We start from the raw sequence: 14,783 nt of genomic DNA, 5'->3' as shown, positions 1-14,783 counted from the left end.
AGAATCAGGCAAATCTGATTACTTGTGAAAGGACCAAATTTTACTTTAGTTATTAAAGATAGGAAAATTAAAGAGGTATATGGAGATAAAGAGGAAATTCTAAGAGCTTATTCAATACAGATAGGACGCAGCAGATGACCAAACTGAATTTCTAAAAATCTTATGAAAAGTATTAATGGCGCAAGCCAAGGGGTACTTTGAAGCCACCAGAGATGAAGGTAAGGTAGTGAAAATTGCCTGAGAGCGGCAAGAAAGGAAGTCACAGTCTTTAACCTAAACACTTGATTGTGCATCTCCTCCTTAACATTCCCCAAAATGCTTGGCCTTAACAGCCCCAAATTATGGTTTTGGAACTCCTTTAAAGAGGCTTAGCATTTCCTGTGCATGCTCGTCTTGACTCTGGTGATCAGCGCTAGGCTTGTCTTAGGCTCAGGGCCATGCCCAGCCAATAGGCTGTGTGCAGATGAGAAAAGAGGTCCCATCTTCCTTGAAGATGCTGCTATGAGCCAAGATGTTCAGCCTGGAGAGCAGAGCACAGACCAGATTTCAGAATCCACTCACCTTCCTGGCCTGACCCTGAGGTACAGGGCCCAGCCTAACACCTATATCCAACACCCTGCCTGTTTGCCCACTACCCTTGAATTCTTTCATTGTCCAGCCTGGGAGCTGCAGTGTACAGAATTTGGAACTTAGCATGAAATTCCCGAAAGAAGCTTTGATGATGGGGGGGAAGAAGAGAATGACAATAATAGTTATTATAATTATTAGTCATTAATAATATTATTATGATAATGAGCTATTATGGCAATCAGGTTTCATAGCATACTCCCAGAAAAGGCAAACTTAACGAATAATGCTGCTAAATTCTCCTACTAATAATATTGGTTTAAATTCTTGTCCTGGACCAAGGGCTACTGGCTCAAATCTCAAATGGGAAGAGAAAGGAGAACATGAGGAGAAGGAGATGATAAAGGAGCAGGAAGAGAAGGGAAGAATTAACTTCTTTCTTAGGCCACATGTTGAAATTAGTGATGTTCGCTTTGGGCAATTTTCCTACCTCCTTTCTACCTCTCCTAGGGTGTCCTGTGCCCTCACTGTATCCACACACACCCCTGACCCACTTCCAGAAGGGTACCATGTTCCAGAATTATCTACTTTTCTTTCCCCAGCAAACAAAGTCCATCTTCTTGGTGCTGCTCGTTTATAAGAAGGAAAGTGCTCTGACTGAACCAAACCACACTAAGATAAGAATAACAGATGATCACTGTACTTTCCTAGAAGTGTTTCCCCCCTCTCTTTTTTATATTTGCTATTTGTTTTCAAGGGGTTGGTTACCAAAATGAAGGCCCGTCTCTGGCTGGATATTTGCTCCTGGAAACAGCTCCCCCAAGCTGTTCCTGCTTCATATATTTCCTTCCCTCTTTTCCCTTAGGTACCCCTGGTTTTCTAGAGGCTCTAATGTTTTTCTACAGTGATTCTCTTGCTGGAGAAGTAGCAGGGACCCTGGTGGTGGGGCAATCTTAGGGAGCGGGGGAATGGAATGAATGGATTGAATGGATTGGATGGATTGAATGGATTGAATGGATTCTCTTGCTGGAGAAGTAGCAGGGACCCTGGTGGTGGGGCAATCTTAGGGAGCAGGGGAATGGAATGAATGGATTACAGTCATTTTTTAGTTGGGGACACATATACTAGGTACAAAGCGGATTCTGAGACAGGCTGGGGGTCTTATGTAGATATCATACATCCACACCCTGCAGCAGTACACACTCCAGGTCCTAAAAATCTTTGCAGAAAAAGAGTGTTTTCTGTAGTGAGACATGCCTAATTAGATCTGAGTCAAACATGAATCAGTGCAGTGCAGTGTACATAATATTACTGTCAGGGTATCTCTCAGCTGACGTTGAGTTGCCTGAAATTTCACATTATGGGAAATTATCTTTTTAATTAAATAACTTTATGGTGAATAACATGTTCTATAGTGAACAGTAAGTGAGCTAATGATGGCCCCTTTAAAACAAAGCATAACAGGAAGAGAAAGTTGTATTTTTAATGGATCCCCAAATCATGTCTGCGTCACTATTAATAGAGGTTGATAAAGACAGACTGGTTCTTAGAATATTGATTCCACAGCCTGTAGAAAATACTAAAAATACAATCTTGAAACGTGAAACAAAGTAAATATATTACTTTAATTCATCTTTTAGGACTTCAGTAGGAAATTACTCAAGTTACACAACTAAAGACTTTTGCTAGAGTTTCCCCATCTTCTTGCCTCTGCTTCATTTGCACAAACATAAAAGGAATGTGCTGGTCTTTTTATTTTTATTCTAAAAACAGAAATTGGAAGAACTTTTTGAGAATATTTGATACGACTAAGCTCAAGAACAAACAGTCAGAGGAATTGTCTCCTTGCAATCAAGTTTGGGTTGAAGAAGGGCTTACTCAGCACCCCGGGTACTCAGGGCTCTCCAGAGAGACCAATGCCTGAAGGCTGCTCAGTGGGAGGGGTGAACAGTGTCATTAGTCACTGGGTTTAAACAAAGGGGCCCTACAATGGCTATTTTGTTTTCTGCTTCCCCAAAGAAGGAGGCTAAAGAATATGCTACTCATGATTAATTCTGGAGAAAAAATTCCATGCAACTAGAATTTTTTCCAAGATTTAAAACAAACAAAATGTTCAATCCATATCAAAACCCTCTTAGGACAACTGATACTGTGCAGTGTGGAGAGTGCTTAGGAGAATATGCTATTTGTTCTTATCCTTTTCCAGGACTTGTTCATCCTCGTGGCAAATTTCAAGACCAACAAAAGACAAAGGCAGAGGCTGCCCCTGGACAAATGATGAGTGGGGCAGCATGGGGTGGAGCACAGAGGGAATTGAAGGGTTGAAAATGGGGGGCAGCTCTCCACTCGTAAACTGTAATAAAACCCCTGAGTCAGTCACTTAATCTCTTGGATCTTGGTCTCTTCATCTGTGAAATGGGTGACAGGACTAGATCAGCAGTCCCAACCTTCTCTGCGAAGACTTCCCTGATTACTCAGGTTGTATTTCTAGTTCCTTTTCAATATACTATATTTAAAATCTATTCTATTCAAGTATAGTTGATTTACAATGCTGTGTTAATTTCTGCAATGCAGCAGAGTGATTCAGTTATACATATATATACATTATTTTTCAGATTCTTTTCCATTGTAGGTTATTATAAGATATTGAATATAGTTCCCTGTGCTATACAGTAGGACCCTGTTGTTTATCCATTCTCTATATAATAGTTTGCATCTGCTAACCCCAAACTCCCCATCCATCTCTCCCCCACCCCCCTCCCCCTTGGCAACCACAAGTCTCTTCCCTATGTCTGTGAGTCTGTTTCATAGATAAGTTCATTTGCGTCATATTTAAGATTCCACATATAAGTGATATCATTTGGTATTTGTCTTTTTCTTTCTGACTTACTTCACTTAGTATGATAATCTCTAGGTCCATCCATGTTGCTGTAAATGGCATTATTTCATTCTTTTTTATGGCTGAGTATACGTACCATATCATCTTTATCCATTGCTCTGTCGATGAACATTTAGGTTATTTCCATGTCTTGACTATTGTGACTAGTGCTGCTATGAACATTCGGGTGCATGTATCTTTTCGAAGTATGGTTTTCTCTGGATATATGCCCAGGAGTGGGATTGCTGGATCATATGGTAACTCTATTTTTAGTTTTTTGAGGAACCTCCATACTGTTTTCCATAGCAGTTGTACCAATTTACGTTCCCACCAACAGTGTAGGAGTGTGCCCTTTCCTCCACACCCTTTCCAGCATTTGTTATTTGTAGACTTTTTAATGATGGCCATTCTGACTGGTGAGGATGATATACCATTTTAAATTCCCTAACCATGACATTCTGTTAGGCATAATTCTTTTTTTGTGTTATACTGACTTTTTAAAAAGGTTATTGTTATATGAAAAAGTTATTGATAAAGTTATCGATATATATTGATGTTCAATTGGCATAATTCTTATTCAGTACATACAGATTTATATTTTATCAGTGACTATAGAATTTTAGTCCTGGTATGTGTAAATTGCAGATCACTCCTTCCATGGGTAGCTGTGAAAGAGAGAAATGAAGGTTGAAACTTGCAAAGAAACTAAAGCAGAGAAACTAAAGGAGAAATTTTTGAAATAAAGACTGAGGCAGACCAAGGGAGACAAGAGGTAATAATCCTGGGCTTTGGAAGTACCTCCTGTGGTTTTCTTCAGGAGGACAAGGGGAGAAATGCATGTGCTGGCATGAAGTTACCATAGGCAGATGCAGGGCTGCAAAACTCTGGGTATTATGGGTGATCAATTCTCAAAGGTTTTTCCATCTAAAGCTTCCAACATTGCTCTGGGATCCAGGTATTTAGGAGGCAGAATCCAGGAGATAGAAGTCAAATTTCATGTTAGGCTTGGTTCTCCCTAAAACGAGGATTTTAAAGCAAGTTGTTTGCTTAGATGTTATCCTAGGAAGTCAATACAAAGTGTTAATGAACATATTACTGCTGTGCTCAGTGGGGGCCCCATGCCTATAGAAAACTCTGGGACACTTGCAGCCCCTGCCTCTGAGTTGTCCCACCTGAGGGGTGAGAACTGGTGCTTTTCCCACCAACTCTCTTTTGCTCCAGGAGATATTAAGTCCCCAGCACTTCCAGCGTGCTCCTGACCAAGTCTGCCCCTGCAGCTGGAAAAAGCCTCAGGCAGAGTCGCAGATACTTATAGCAGAAAGCCCTTGGCACGTAAGCAATGTGGACAGGGCAATAGTGTGTCTGATAGAAACCACCAAGTCACAAAATAAGAAAGGACATGAACATTCAGAGGAGGACCAACTCCAGAAAGAATTCTTCTCACTATGGTTACTTTTATCGAATTCTGTAAAATGATTTATAAATATCTTATTGAAAATGCAGAAAAGAAGGTCCTGAAAGGTATCTTGCTAGTGAGTATGAAATGGTAAATGGTTGAATATCCATAGAGTAGTGATGATTACTAAGGTAAGATGTAGAAAAGTTATATTTATTTTAGTACAAGAAAACATAGTTCTAACAGCTTGCAGAGATTTACTCCAGACATTTCCCCTAACGTGGTTTCCACCATAAGGATTTAAGTTCTTGAACCACAAGTCCTCCGGCGTCAGCGTTCTTAAGAATGTGGTCTGCATAGTTGAGGAGCTGCTATTGTACAGGCTTTTATTATTTCATTTCTTATTTATGTTGCTCAACCCCATTAGAAACTGAATTCTCTATAGTGATGCAGCCCTCTGAACTTTTCATAGCACCCAGAACAACTCCTGGAACATAGTAGTTCTTCAATACTCCTATTGATGCCATCCTAAAATTTTAAAATAGTTTCAAGGTTGTATTTCTAAAACCATTAGGAAAATGTATAAGTTTATAATGAAAAATATGTCTTGACAAATGATCAAAGATATGAATAGTTCGCACAAGAGGAGGAGAGTCACACAAGAACAGTCAACAGATGTGAACCATATTGAGCTCCTCTAGTAACTCCATTTGGTGGAATCTATCATTTGATCTGGCCAGAGCCCTTCTATTTGGCACCCTGTCTTTCTTTCTTTCTTTCTTTAAACATCTTTATTGGAGTATAATTGCTTTACAATGGTGTGTTAGTTTCTGCTTTATAACAAAGTGAATCAGCTATACATATATCCCCATATCTCCTCCCTTTTGTGTGTCCCTCCCACCCTGCCTATCCCACCCCTCTTGGTGGTCACAAAGCACCTAGCTGATCTCCCTGTGCTATGCGGCTGCTTCCCACTAGCTATCTATTTTACATTTGGTAGTGTATATATGTCCATGCCACTCTCTCACTTCGTCCCAGCTTACCCTTCCCCCTCCCCATGTCCTCAAGTCCATTCTCTATGTCTGCGTCTTTATTCCTGTCCTGCCCCTAGGTTCTTCAGAACCATTTTTAAATTTTTTTAGATTCCATACATATGTGTTAGCATACGGTATTTGTTTTTCTCTTTCTGACTTACTTCACTGTGTATGACAGACTCTAGGTCCATCCACCTCACTACAAATAACTCAGTTTCGTTTCTTTTTATGGATGAGTAATATTCCACTGTATATATGTGCTACATCTTCTTTATCCATTCATCCATCAATGGATACTTAGGTTGCTTCCATATCCTGGCTATTGTAAATAGAGCTGCAATGAATATTGTGGTACGTGACTCTTTTTGAATTATGGTTTTCTCAAGGTATATGCCCAGTAATGGGGTTGCTGGGTCGTATGGTAGTTCTATTTTTAGTTTTCTAAGGAACCTCCATACTGTTCTCCGTAGTGGCTGTATCAATTTACATTCCCACCAATAGTGCAAGAGGGTTCCCTTTTCTCCACACCCTCTCCAGCATTTATTGTTTGTAGATTTTTTGATGATGGCCATTCTGACTGGTGTGAGATGATACCTCCTTGTAGTTTTGATATGCATTTCTCTAATGATTAGTGATGTTGAGCATTCTTTCATGTGTTTGTTGGCAATCTGTATATCTTCTTTGGAGAAATGTCTGTTTAGGTCTTCTGCCCATTTTTGGATTGGGTTGTTTGTTTTTTTGATATTGAGCTGCATGAGCTACCTGTAAATTTTGGAGATTAATCCTTTGTCAGTTGCTTCATTTGCAAATATTTTCTCCCATTCTGAGGGCTGTCTTTTCATCTTGTTTATGGTTTCCTTTGCTGTGCAAAAGCTTTGAAGTTTCATTAGGTCCCATTTGTTTATTTTTGTTTTTATTTCCATTTCTCTAGGAGGTGGGTCAAAAAGGATCTTGCTGTGATTTATGTCATAGAGTGTTCTGCCTATGTTTTCCTCTAAGAGTTTCATAGTGTCTGGCCTTATATTTAGGTCTCTCCATTGTATATCCTTGCCTCCTTTATCAAAAATAAGGTGACCATATGCGCTTTCGTTTATCTCTGGGCTTTCTATCCTGTTCCATTGATCTATATTTCTGTTTTTGTGCCAGTACCATACTGTCTTGATTACTGTAGCTTCGTAGTATAGTTTGAAGTCTGGGAGCCTGATTCCTCCAGCTCCATTTTTCTTTCTCAAGATTGCTTTGGCTATTCGGGCTCTTTTGTGTTTCCATACAAATTGTGAATTTTTTTTGTTCTAGTTCTGTGAAAAATGCCATTGGTAGTTTGATACAGATTGCATTGAATCTGTTAGATTGCTTTGGGTAGTATAGTCATTTTCACAATGTTGATTCTTCCAATCCAAGAACATGGTATATCTCTCCATCTGTTTGTATCATCTTTAATTTCTTTCATCAGTGTCTTATAGTTTTCTGCATATAGGTCTTTTGTCTCCTTAGGTAGGTTTATTCCTAGGTATTTTATTCTTTTTGTTGCAGTGATAAATGGGAGTGTTTCCTTAATTTCTCTTTCAGATTTTTCATCATTAGTGTATAGGAATACAAGAGACTTCTGTGCATTAATTTTGTATCCTGCTACTTTATCAAATTCATTGATTAGCTCTAGTAGTCTTCTGGTAGCATCTTTAGGATTCTCTATGTATAGTATCATGTCATCTGCAAACAGTGACAGCTTTACTTCTTCTTTTCTGATTTGGATTCCTTTTATTTCTTTCTCTTCTCTGATTGCTGTGGTTAAAACTTCCAAAACTATGTTGAATAAGAGTGGTGAGAGTGGACAACCTTGTCTTGTTCCTCATCTTAGAGGAAATGGTTTCAGCTTTTCACCATTGAGAACGATGTTGGCTGTGAGTTTGTCATATGTGGGTTTGTCATACATGCCTTTATTATGTCAAGGAAAGTTCCCTCTATGCGTATTTTCTGGAGGGTTTTTATCATAAATGGGTGTTGAATTTTGTCGAAAGCTTTTTCTGCATCTACTGAGATGGTCATATGGTTTTTCTCCTTCAGTATGTTAATATGGTTTATCACATTGATTGATTTGCATATTTGAAGAATCCTTGCATTCCTGGGATAAACCCACTTGATCATGGTGTATGATCCTTTTAATGTGGCACCCTGTCTTTAGATTAATGCTCTTCCTTCCACTCCAGACAAATGGTTCTGATAGGGACCACCAGTTTTAGTGCCCAAATCCCTGACCACAGTTGATTGGTTTAGAGTGAGTGACTGACACTTGCCAATAAGACTCCTTCCCTGGGAATGTGGAGTTGGTAAAGACATGCAGTCACCATAAATATGAAGCATGGGAACTCCTGGTGGCCAGGTTTCCAACTATGTGAAGGAAGCCAGGTTGAGAAAAGCAGAGGCCAGAGACAGAGGGAGAAAATAAGCACTTAGCCATACTCCTACCTTTCCTTTCTGTAAAAGGTTGTGGATTTTTACTTGAAACCAAGGGCTCCATCTATTACAGTGCAAAAATACAAATGTAAATAAGTGTAAGATAGGATTATTGTACCAGTAAAATAAGAGCAACAATACATGAACATGAAAGTTTGGATACATCTGATGATCCTGTAAGCTGATGCTCTTTATCTGGAAAGCATCTTGGATACACACATGAATCAGAGACTAAACCTTTAACATTCTTTACAATATGTGTATATTATCTCATATAATTTTCATACTAATAATATGAGGTGGGTACTATCATAATGCCTGTTTTTTAGTTGAGGAAAGTGCCTCAGAGAGGTCAAGAAATTTACCCAAGTTCACACAGATAAGTGATAGAGCCAGAATTCAAACACAGCCAGTCTGCCAGCACTCATACCTTTAGCCACACATTATATATTAATTTATTTAACTCTGGAAAATGTAACATATACCAAGGAGATAATTCAAAGGAAAGAGAAGGCATATAAATGTGTATAGAAGCAATTATTATCATAACTAAAAACTAGAAAAAGCCCACATACACACCTACAACAAATAAGAAGACAGCAAATATGATACATTGGTACAATAAAACATGACATTACTGGTTGGAATGATACAATGAGAGACAGATAAGAATGGATAAAGGATTATAGAAAACAATAGCAGATGAGAAAAAGTATAATTCCAAATGATAAATACTGGTTCCTAACAATTACACACATTTGTTTTTATGCAAGCAGCAGAACGGAAAAAGTCTTCGGGGTTTATGAAAGCATGGAAATTTGAGGAGTTTAAGTTCATGTTTGTTGCTCTTGGTACTTAGATATTTCTATTTAACTTTCATTGTAAAGTTGATTAAATACCCAATTAAAAGCAAACTTATTAAAGATTTAAAGTAATATTAATGGAAGAAAAAAAGGAAGAGAGGCTTGTGCGATTAAGAAAAGATTTTTTCTGGGAAAGCCTCATTTGAAGAATATAAATAAAGATGGGATAGAGTGTATAATGTACTAAGAGAAAAAGTATAAACAAAAAAGGTAAACTTGCATCCGCTCATTTGTTCCTGATCTGTTGCAATCCTAACTATCCCTCTTTTGCTCCGGTGCTGCCATCCTGAGGCCCCCAACCAGAAACTTCCTCAGAGCAAACAGGGTACTTCATTCGTCTCTTTCTTGTGGGGCTTGCCCTTTTTCCACCTTGTTTTATAGCTATCTGTGCACTTGGCTCCTTTCTTAAGCTCTATAAAGGTAGCAACCATGTATCTTCAACATCTTTGTAGGCCCAAGTAGCCCCACATAATGTCATACGGTGGGTGTTCAATATGTGTTTGTTAGATGAATAAGTATTCTTGTAAGAGTAAGGAGAAAAAGACTTGGAAGGCTCCGTTTTGAACAAGCAACTGTGATTGGGGATATTAGAAGTGTTGTTCTTAAGAAACTTATTTCTTCTCCCAGATTGAGGAGGTGAGTGGTATAGTTCTGAGGGACTCCGCAAGAGTAGCAGAAGCATAAGGTGATTTTGATTTCATGAGCTCTGAGGCCAATACATCTGGAATGATGAAGACAATCATAAGGCCTGATTGATGATAGCAGCTAGCAAAGAACATGAAAAGAGAAAAGTTGAAAAACGAGTAAGCAGGAATGGAAATCAGAGAAGTTTCAGAGGTGTTATCCCAAAGAAGTCTTATGGTTTTACCTTCATAAGGTCCAAGATCCTTTTTTTACAGTTTTTTTTTTTTTTTTTTTTTTCGGTACGCGGGCCTCTCACCTCTGTGGCCTCTCCCGCTGTGGAGCAACAGGCTCCGGACACGCAGGCTCAGCGGCCATGGCCCATGGGCTCAGCCGCTCTGCAGCATGTGGGATCTTCCCGGACCAGGGCACGAACCTGCGTCCCCTGCACCGGCAGGCGGACTCTCAACCACTGCACCACCAGGGAAGCCCTACAGTTATTTTTTTAAAACTGTCAGATTTTCTGTTTCTACTTCCTTTAATCCTAGTAAGTTCATTGGAATGAGCAAAGTGGATTGGACATTCTTTCTAACATACACACACACACACACACACACACACACAATTTCTCTGTCATGCCAATGACTTCATTGTTTTTTTGGGTTTTTTTGTTTTTGTTTTTACCAAATAGGAAAGGACACACAGTATCAAGGAATTCCTATTCCTATTTGAATTCCTAAAGACTCAAGGATTCTAAACCTCCTTCACCCCTATTATAACCTTGAACACAATGATTCAGCTCTGATTCAGATAGGATGCAAAATATCTGGTGGTTCTTCCTTCCCTCTCTGCCTGCATGATGTGCAGGAACACCTTTCACGTTGGAATTGTAAGCTCTATGAGTTCAGGAACTAGGTCATAAATTATATATATCTGAGCAATGCCAAGCTTAAATATTTACTAGTGTGATTTTATCTACTACAAATCACAGAAACATAAATGTTCCCAATACCTAATCTCTGTAAGCAGATAATTCCTCTACCTTGCCCATTAAATCCAGAGTCCTCTTTAAGGAGATTTTTCTTTGCATAGTGTTTGGCTTATGATCTGTCTTCTCTCACTCGAATGTAAGTTCCATGAGAGCAAAAGTATTGTCTGTGTTGTTCAACTATGCTATCCCCAGAGCTTACAACAGTACCTTGTACTTAGTAAATACTGAGTGCCAAATAATTGAATGGATAAATGATTGAATTACCAAGCCACTGGCTGTGACTTAAAAGTCTCTTGTAAATATTACCCTGAATATCTTACATACATACACACACACATGTGGCTCTTCAGTGACCTTCTCTTCCTTTCTGCTCCTCCCCACCAACTCATCAGAAAAACTAAGTAATCATTGGCTGTGCATAAGGATCTGTCTGGTTTTTGCTGAATAGAAAATGAAAATGCTTTGCTTTTACAAAACCTTATGTGGGGAGCTTGCAACTCAAAAAAGATGTTTGTAATACCAAAGTGTTTTTTGTTTTATTAAATCCAGATTGTTGGGTGGAGTCCCTTAGCTAAAAGTCACTCTCAAGCAAAATGAATTGCTTGTTATTCTCACAAAGAATTTACAGGAAGCAATTTGTAAAGGTTGCCATCAGGCTGAAGTCATTGTTGGCAATAGGAATTGGTATGTCATCAACCTCAGAGCAGTCATTTAACCTGGGTCTGCTAAGAGAAATATCCATAATGCAAGGAAAATTGAATTCTACTGCTTCAGATTACAGTCACTTTTGATATTATTCCAATTTGATCATGGAGTTTAAAATATTTGACATATCAGTTTCTTTCATCCTGCCACTATGCGGAAATATCTACTTTACATGTGCTTAGCACTGGTCCTATTATTACCAGCTATTTCACAAATAGTTTTTAAAATATCTGCTCTCCTATTGGAATGGATTACAGGGAAGCAAGCACTTCATGATCTGATAGCTCAGAATTTTGTAGTTTCGACCTTGAATAAAAGAATGAACCTTGAATTTTAAAAAAAACCTGCTCTCCTTTCCTCATTGTATGTACCAAGTTGCCATAAGGCATAGCCAGGAAATGAATATTTTGCCAAAGTGTTCTGGCCCATTCCAGCCGGTAACCTGTCTGCTGGTTAAGTAATAATAGCAACAACAACTAACAAATTCTACTCATTTGAAGGATCTGTCCTCCAGTCTAGGTGACAAGTGGGAAGTCATGTATGGGGGCATCGTTATAGCAGAAAAACACTGGATCCAGGCATGCAGTGAAGATGCTCCCAATTTCTCTTAATGTGTTTATTTTCATGACCCTGGGGAAACAGGGCTAAAGAGATGGAAACACATATATGCATATCATTAGCAAACATTAGACCAGTTCCCCATATTTCCAGCACCAAATTGGAAAACAAGATGTTGACAAAACCAAAATGATTATTTTTAGCCTTATCCACATAAAGCTCAATTTGTTTACTGATTCAGCAAAAATGTACTGAATGCTGTGAGCCATCAACACAAAGTAGACTGAAAACAAAGCAGAAACATCTTGCTGCATAGACTCCCCAACTACTAAATGATTTTGAATGAATGTATTCCTTACTATCATCGCAAACAATCATATACTGATGTTAAAATCCCTCTAGTCAGAGGATTGTCTCAGATGGAAAATACAGCAACCATCAGGTCAAAGTGGTTAAAGATGCTTCACTCCACTGAGTAATTATCCTAGAAAAAGACTGACAAGAAGTATATGGTCCTCTGTCTCTCTCCTCCTCGAACACAATCATGCCCTTTGTTTAGCAGCTGAGATGGCTTGTTTATAAGCCCTGTCATTCAGCACCCTGATGTCTGGGCCTCCCAGGCTGAACAAGATTTCTTGATTGAGTCAAGCCATTCATTTGCTGACTGATCCTGGCCAGTGTGGCCTGTTGGCTATCACCCTCCCACAGCTGATGCTTATAGTGTGACATGATTTGGCCTGATAGCACTTCCACAGCCCACCTATGGTTGCCATCACTTGCCCATTCCACAGCTGAGTAGACAGCCTCCTGTGTGGTTCTTTTGCATGTGGGCCAAAGAAATTAATTTTCAGTCATCATTCTTATTGCAGCTGGCTAATTGGACTCTAGGGTCACTTCTTTGTCTTATGTAATTAATCAAAGTCTACTTAGTTAATTATTGCAATATTTGTTCAACAAATAACTAGTGAACATTTACGGTGTGCCCAGCATGGTGCAAGGTGCAAAGAATAAAACAGGCCACACAAGTTCCAGTAGACCAAAAAATTAATGCACGTCTCTAATTTATATCTAGTTTTCCTATTTTTAAGTTGAATAAATGGGTTTTTTCAATTAAGTATGAAACCATGATCCTTTCTTTTGTTATCTCTTCTTTGCTTCAAACTCAAAAATATTATCATCTTTCTAGTGATCTAACATTCACTCACTCTTGCTTATTTGTTTAGTTTTGAGTTTACAAGTATTTAGTAATTAATGTAAGACTTCTGGAATATATTTTGAAGGGTGGTATGAAGTATTTGACCTAAAATAATTTGAATTTCTAATGAATGATTACCACACATATATACTTTCAAATCTTTCCTATTCTTTTGCATTGTACTTGGTCATTTTTAAATCCTTATATATAATGGGGCCTGTTTCTGAGGTTTCTCTTCTGTTTCACTGACTTATGTTTCTGTTTTGTTTGCTCATTGTCCTTTCTCTTTTTCAGAATGTTTTTGTTATTCTCACCTTTTACTTTTCTAAATGAACATTATGACATTCTTTTTAAATCCTAAAAAATCTTCCGTTTTTATTTTGATTGGGATTGCATTAAATTTAAAAAGAACATATTAAGAATTGACATCTTTAAAATATTTTGTTCTTGCCCGATAAATTTCATTATTTTGTTTATATAGCCAAACACTTCTTATTAAGTCTACTCTTCTTTATATATATTTTATTGCTATTATAAATTGGATCTCTTTTTTAAAACTAGGCTTTTCTAGTTCGTAATTGTTGGTATTCAAGAATGTTAACGGCTTTTCTATATCTTATATTTTATCTGGCCATTTACTATTGTAGTAAGTTTAAAATTTTAGCTGATCCCTTGGGCATGTTTTTAGATACATAATCAATTGTCTTCAAATAGCGATGTTTTGTTTCTTCCATTATGTATTTCTCTTGGGTTTGTTCAATCTCTCTTCTTACACCGTCCTGAACTCCCCAAACAATATTAAATCAAAATGATGATAGAGAACACATCTCTAGTAATATCATGTTAAATATTTCTCCTCATTGTTGCTAATGAGCAACAATGGCAGTAAGTTTGGGATTAAACATTGCCGTATGGAAAACTTAGCCTTTCATAAATTTAATAACTATGACTGACTTATGCATCTTGGTCTTTTGGCTAAGGTCTAGTAATTATGATATTGTGGTGCTATTATTAAAATGGAATCAAGAACTGGAAATATGATGTTTGTCATGAGTTGAAGCTTTCTTCTAATGCTCTGGGTTGACATTGCTATAATGATTGAAAAATTATAGTTTGAACTTCAGGTTTCCTCCAAAAATAGTATTTCATGCTGATTTAAAAGGCTATGTAAAAAAAAAAAAAAAAAAAAAAAAGGCTATGTAGCTACTAAGGAATAAATTATGATTTTGAATAATAATACCAAGAATGTTCATTCTTCCATTGTACTACACTCCTAGAAAATCTTCTGGAAGTCAAAATTATGTAAGAGAAGCCGAGTTTTTCTGTAGAAAAAATGGTATAATAAATCCAGAATTGAATTCAAAACTAAGGGTCACATATCCAAATTTTCTTAGCAATGATTACAAACACCATATTAAATAAAATGTAAAGGTTATATAATATAAAGCTTTGTTGAGTTTATCTATAACTTGTTAGTTTACTGACTAGGGCAATTCAGTTACCCATCATGTGCCTTTATAT

At 37.8% G+C, this 14,783-nt stretch overlaps 1 protein-coding gene across 4 annotated transcripts in view; it reads left to right on the top strand.

The window, feature by feature from the left end:
- Positions 1–14,783, top strand: part of EHBP1 (EH domain binding protein 1) — a 564,927-nt gene that overhangs the window by 130,543 nt on the left and 419,601 nt on the right. The window lies entirely within an intron of this gene.

Source organism: Tursiops truncatus, chromosome 14 (genome assembly GCF_011762595.2).
Source record: "Tursiops truncatus isolate mTurTru1 chromosome 14, mTurTru1.mat.Y, whole genome shotgun sequence".
Lineage (NCBI taxonomy): Eukaryota > Metazoa > Chordata > Mammalia > Artiodactyla > Delphinidae > Tursiops > Tursiops truncatus.
Note: the sequence above shows the minus strand (reverse complement) of the source record. Positions and strands in the feature narration are given on the sequence as shown.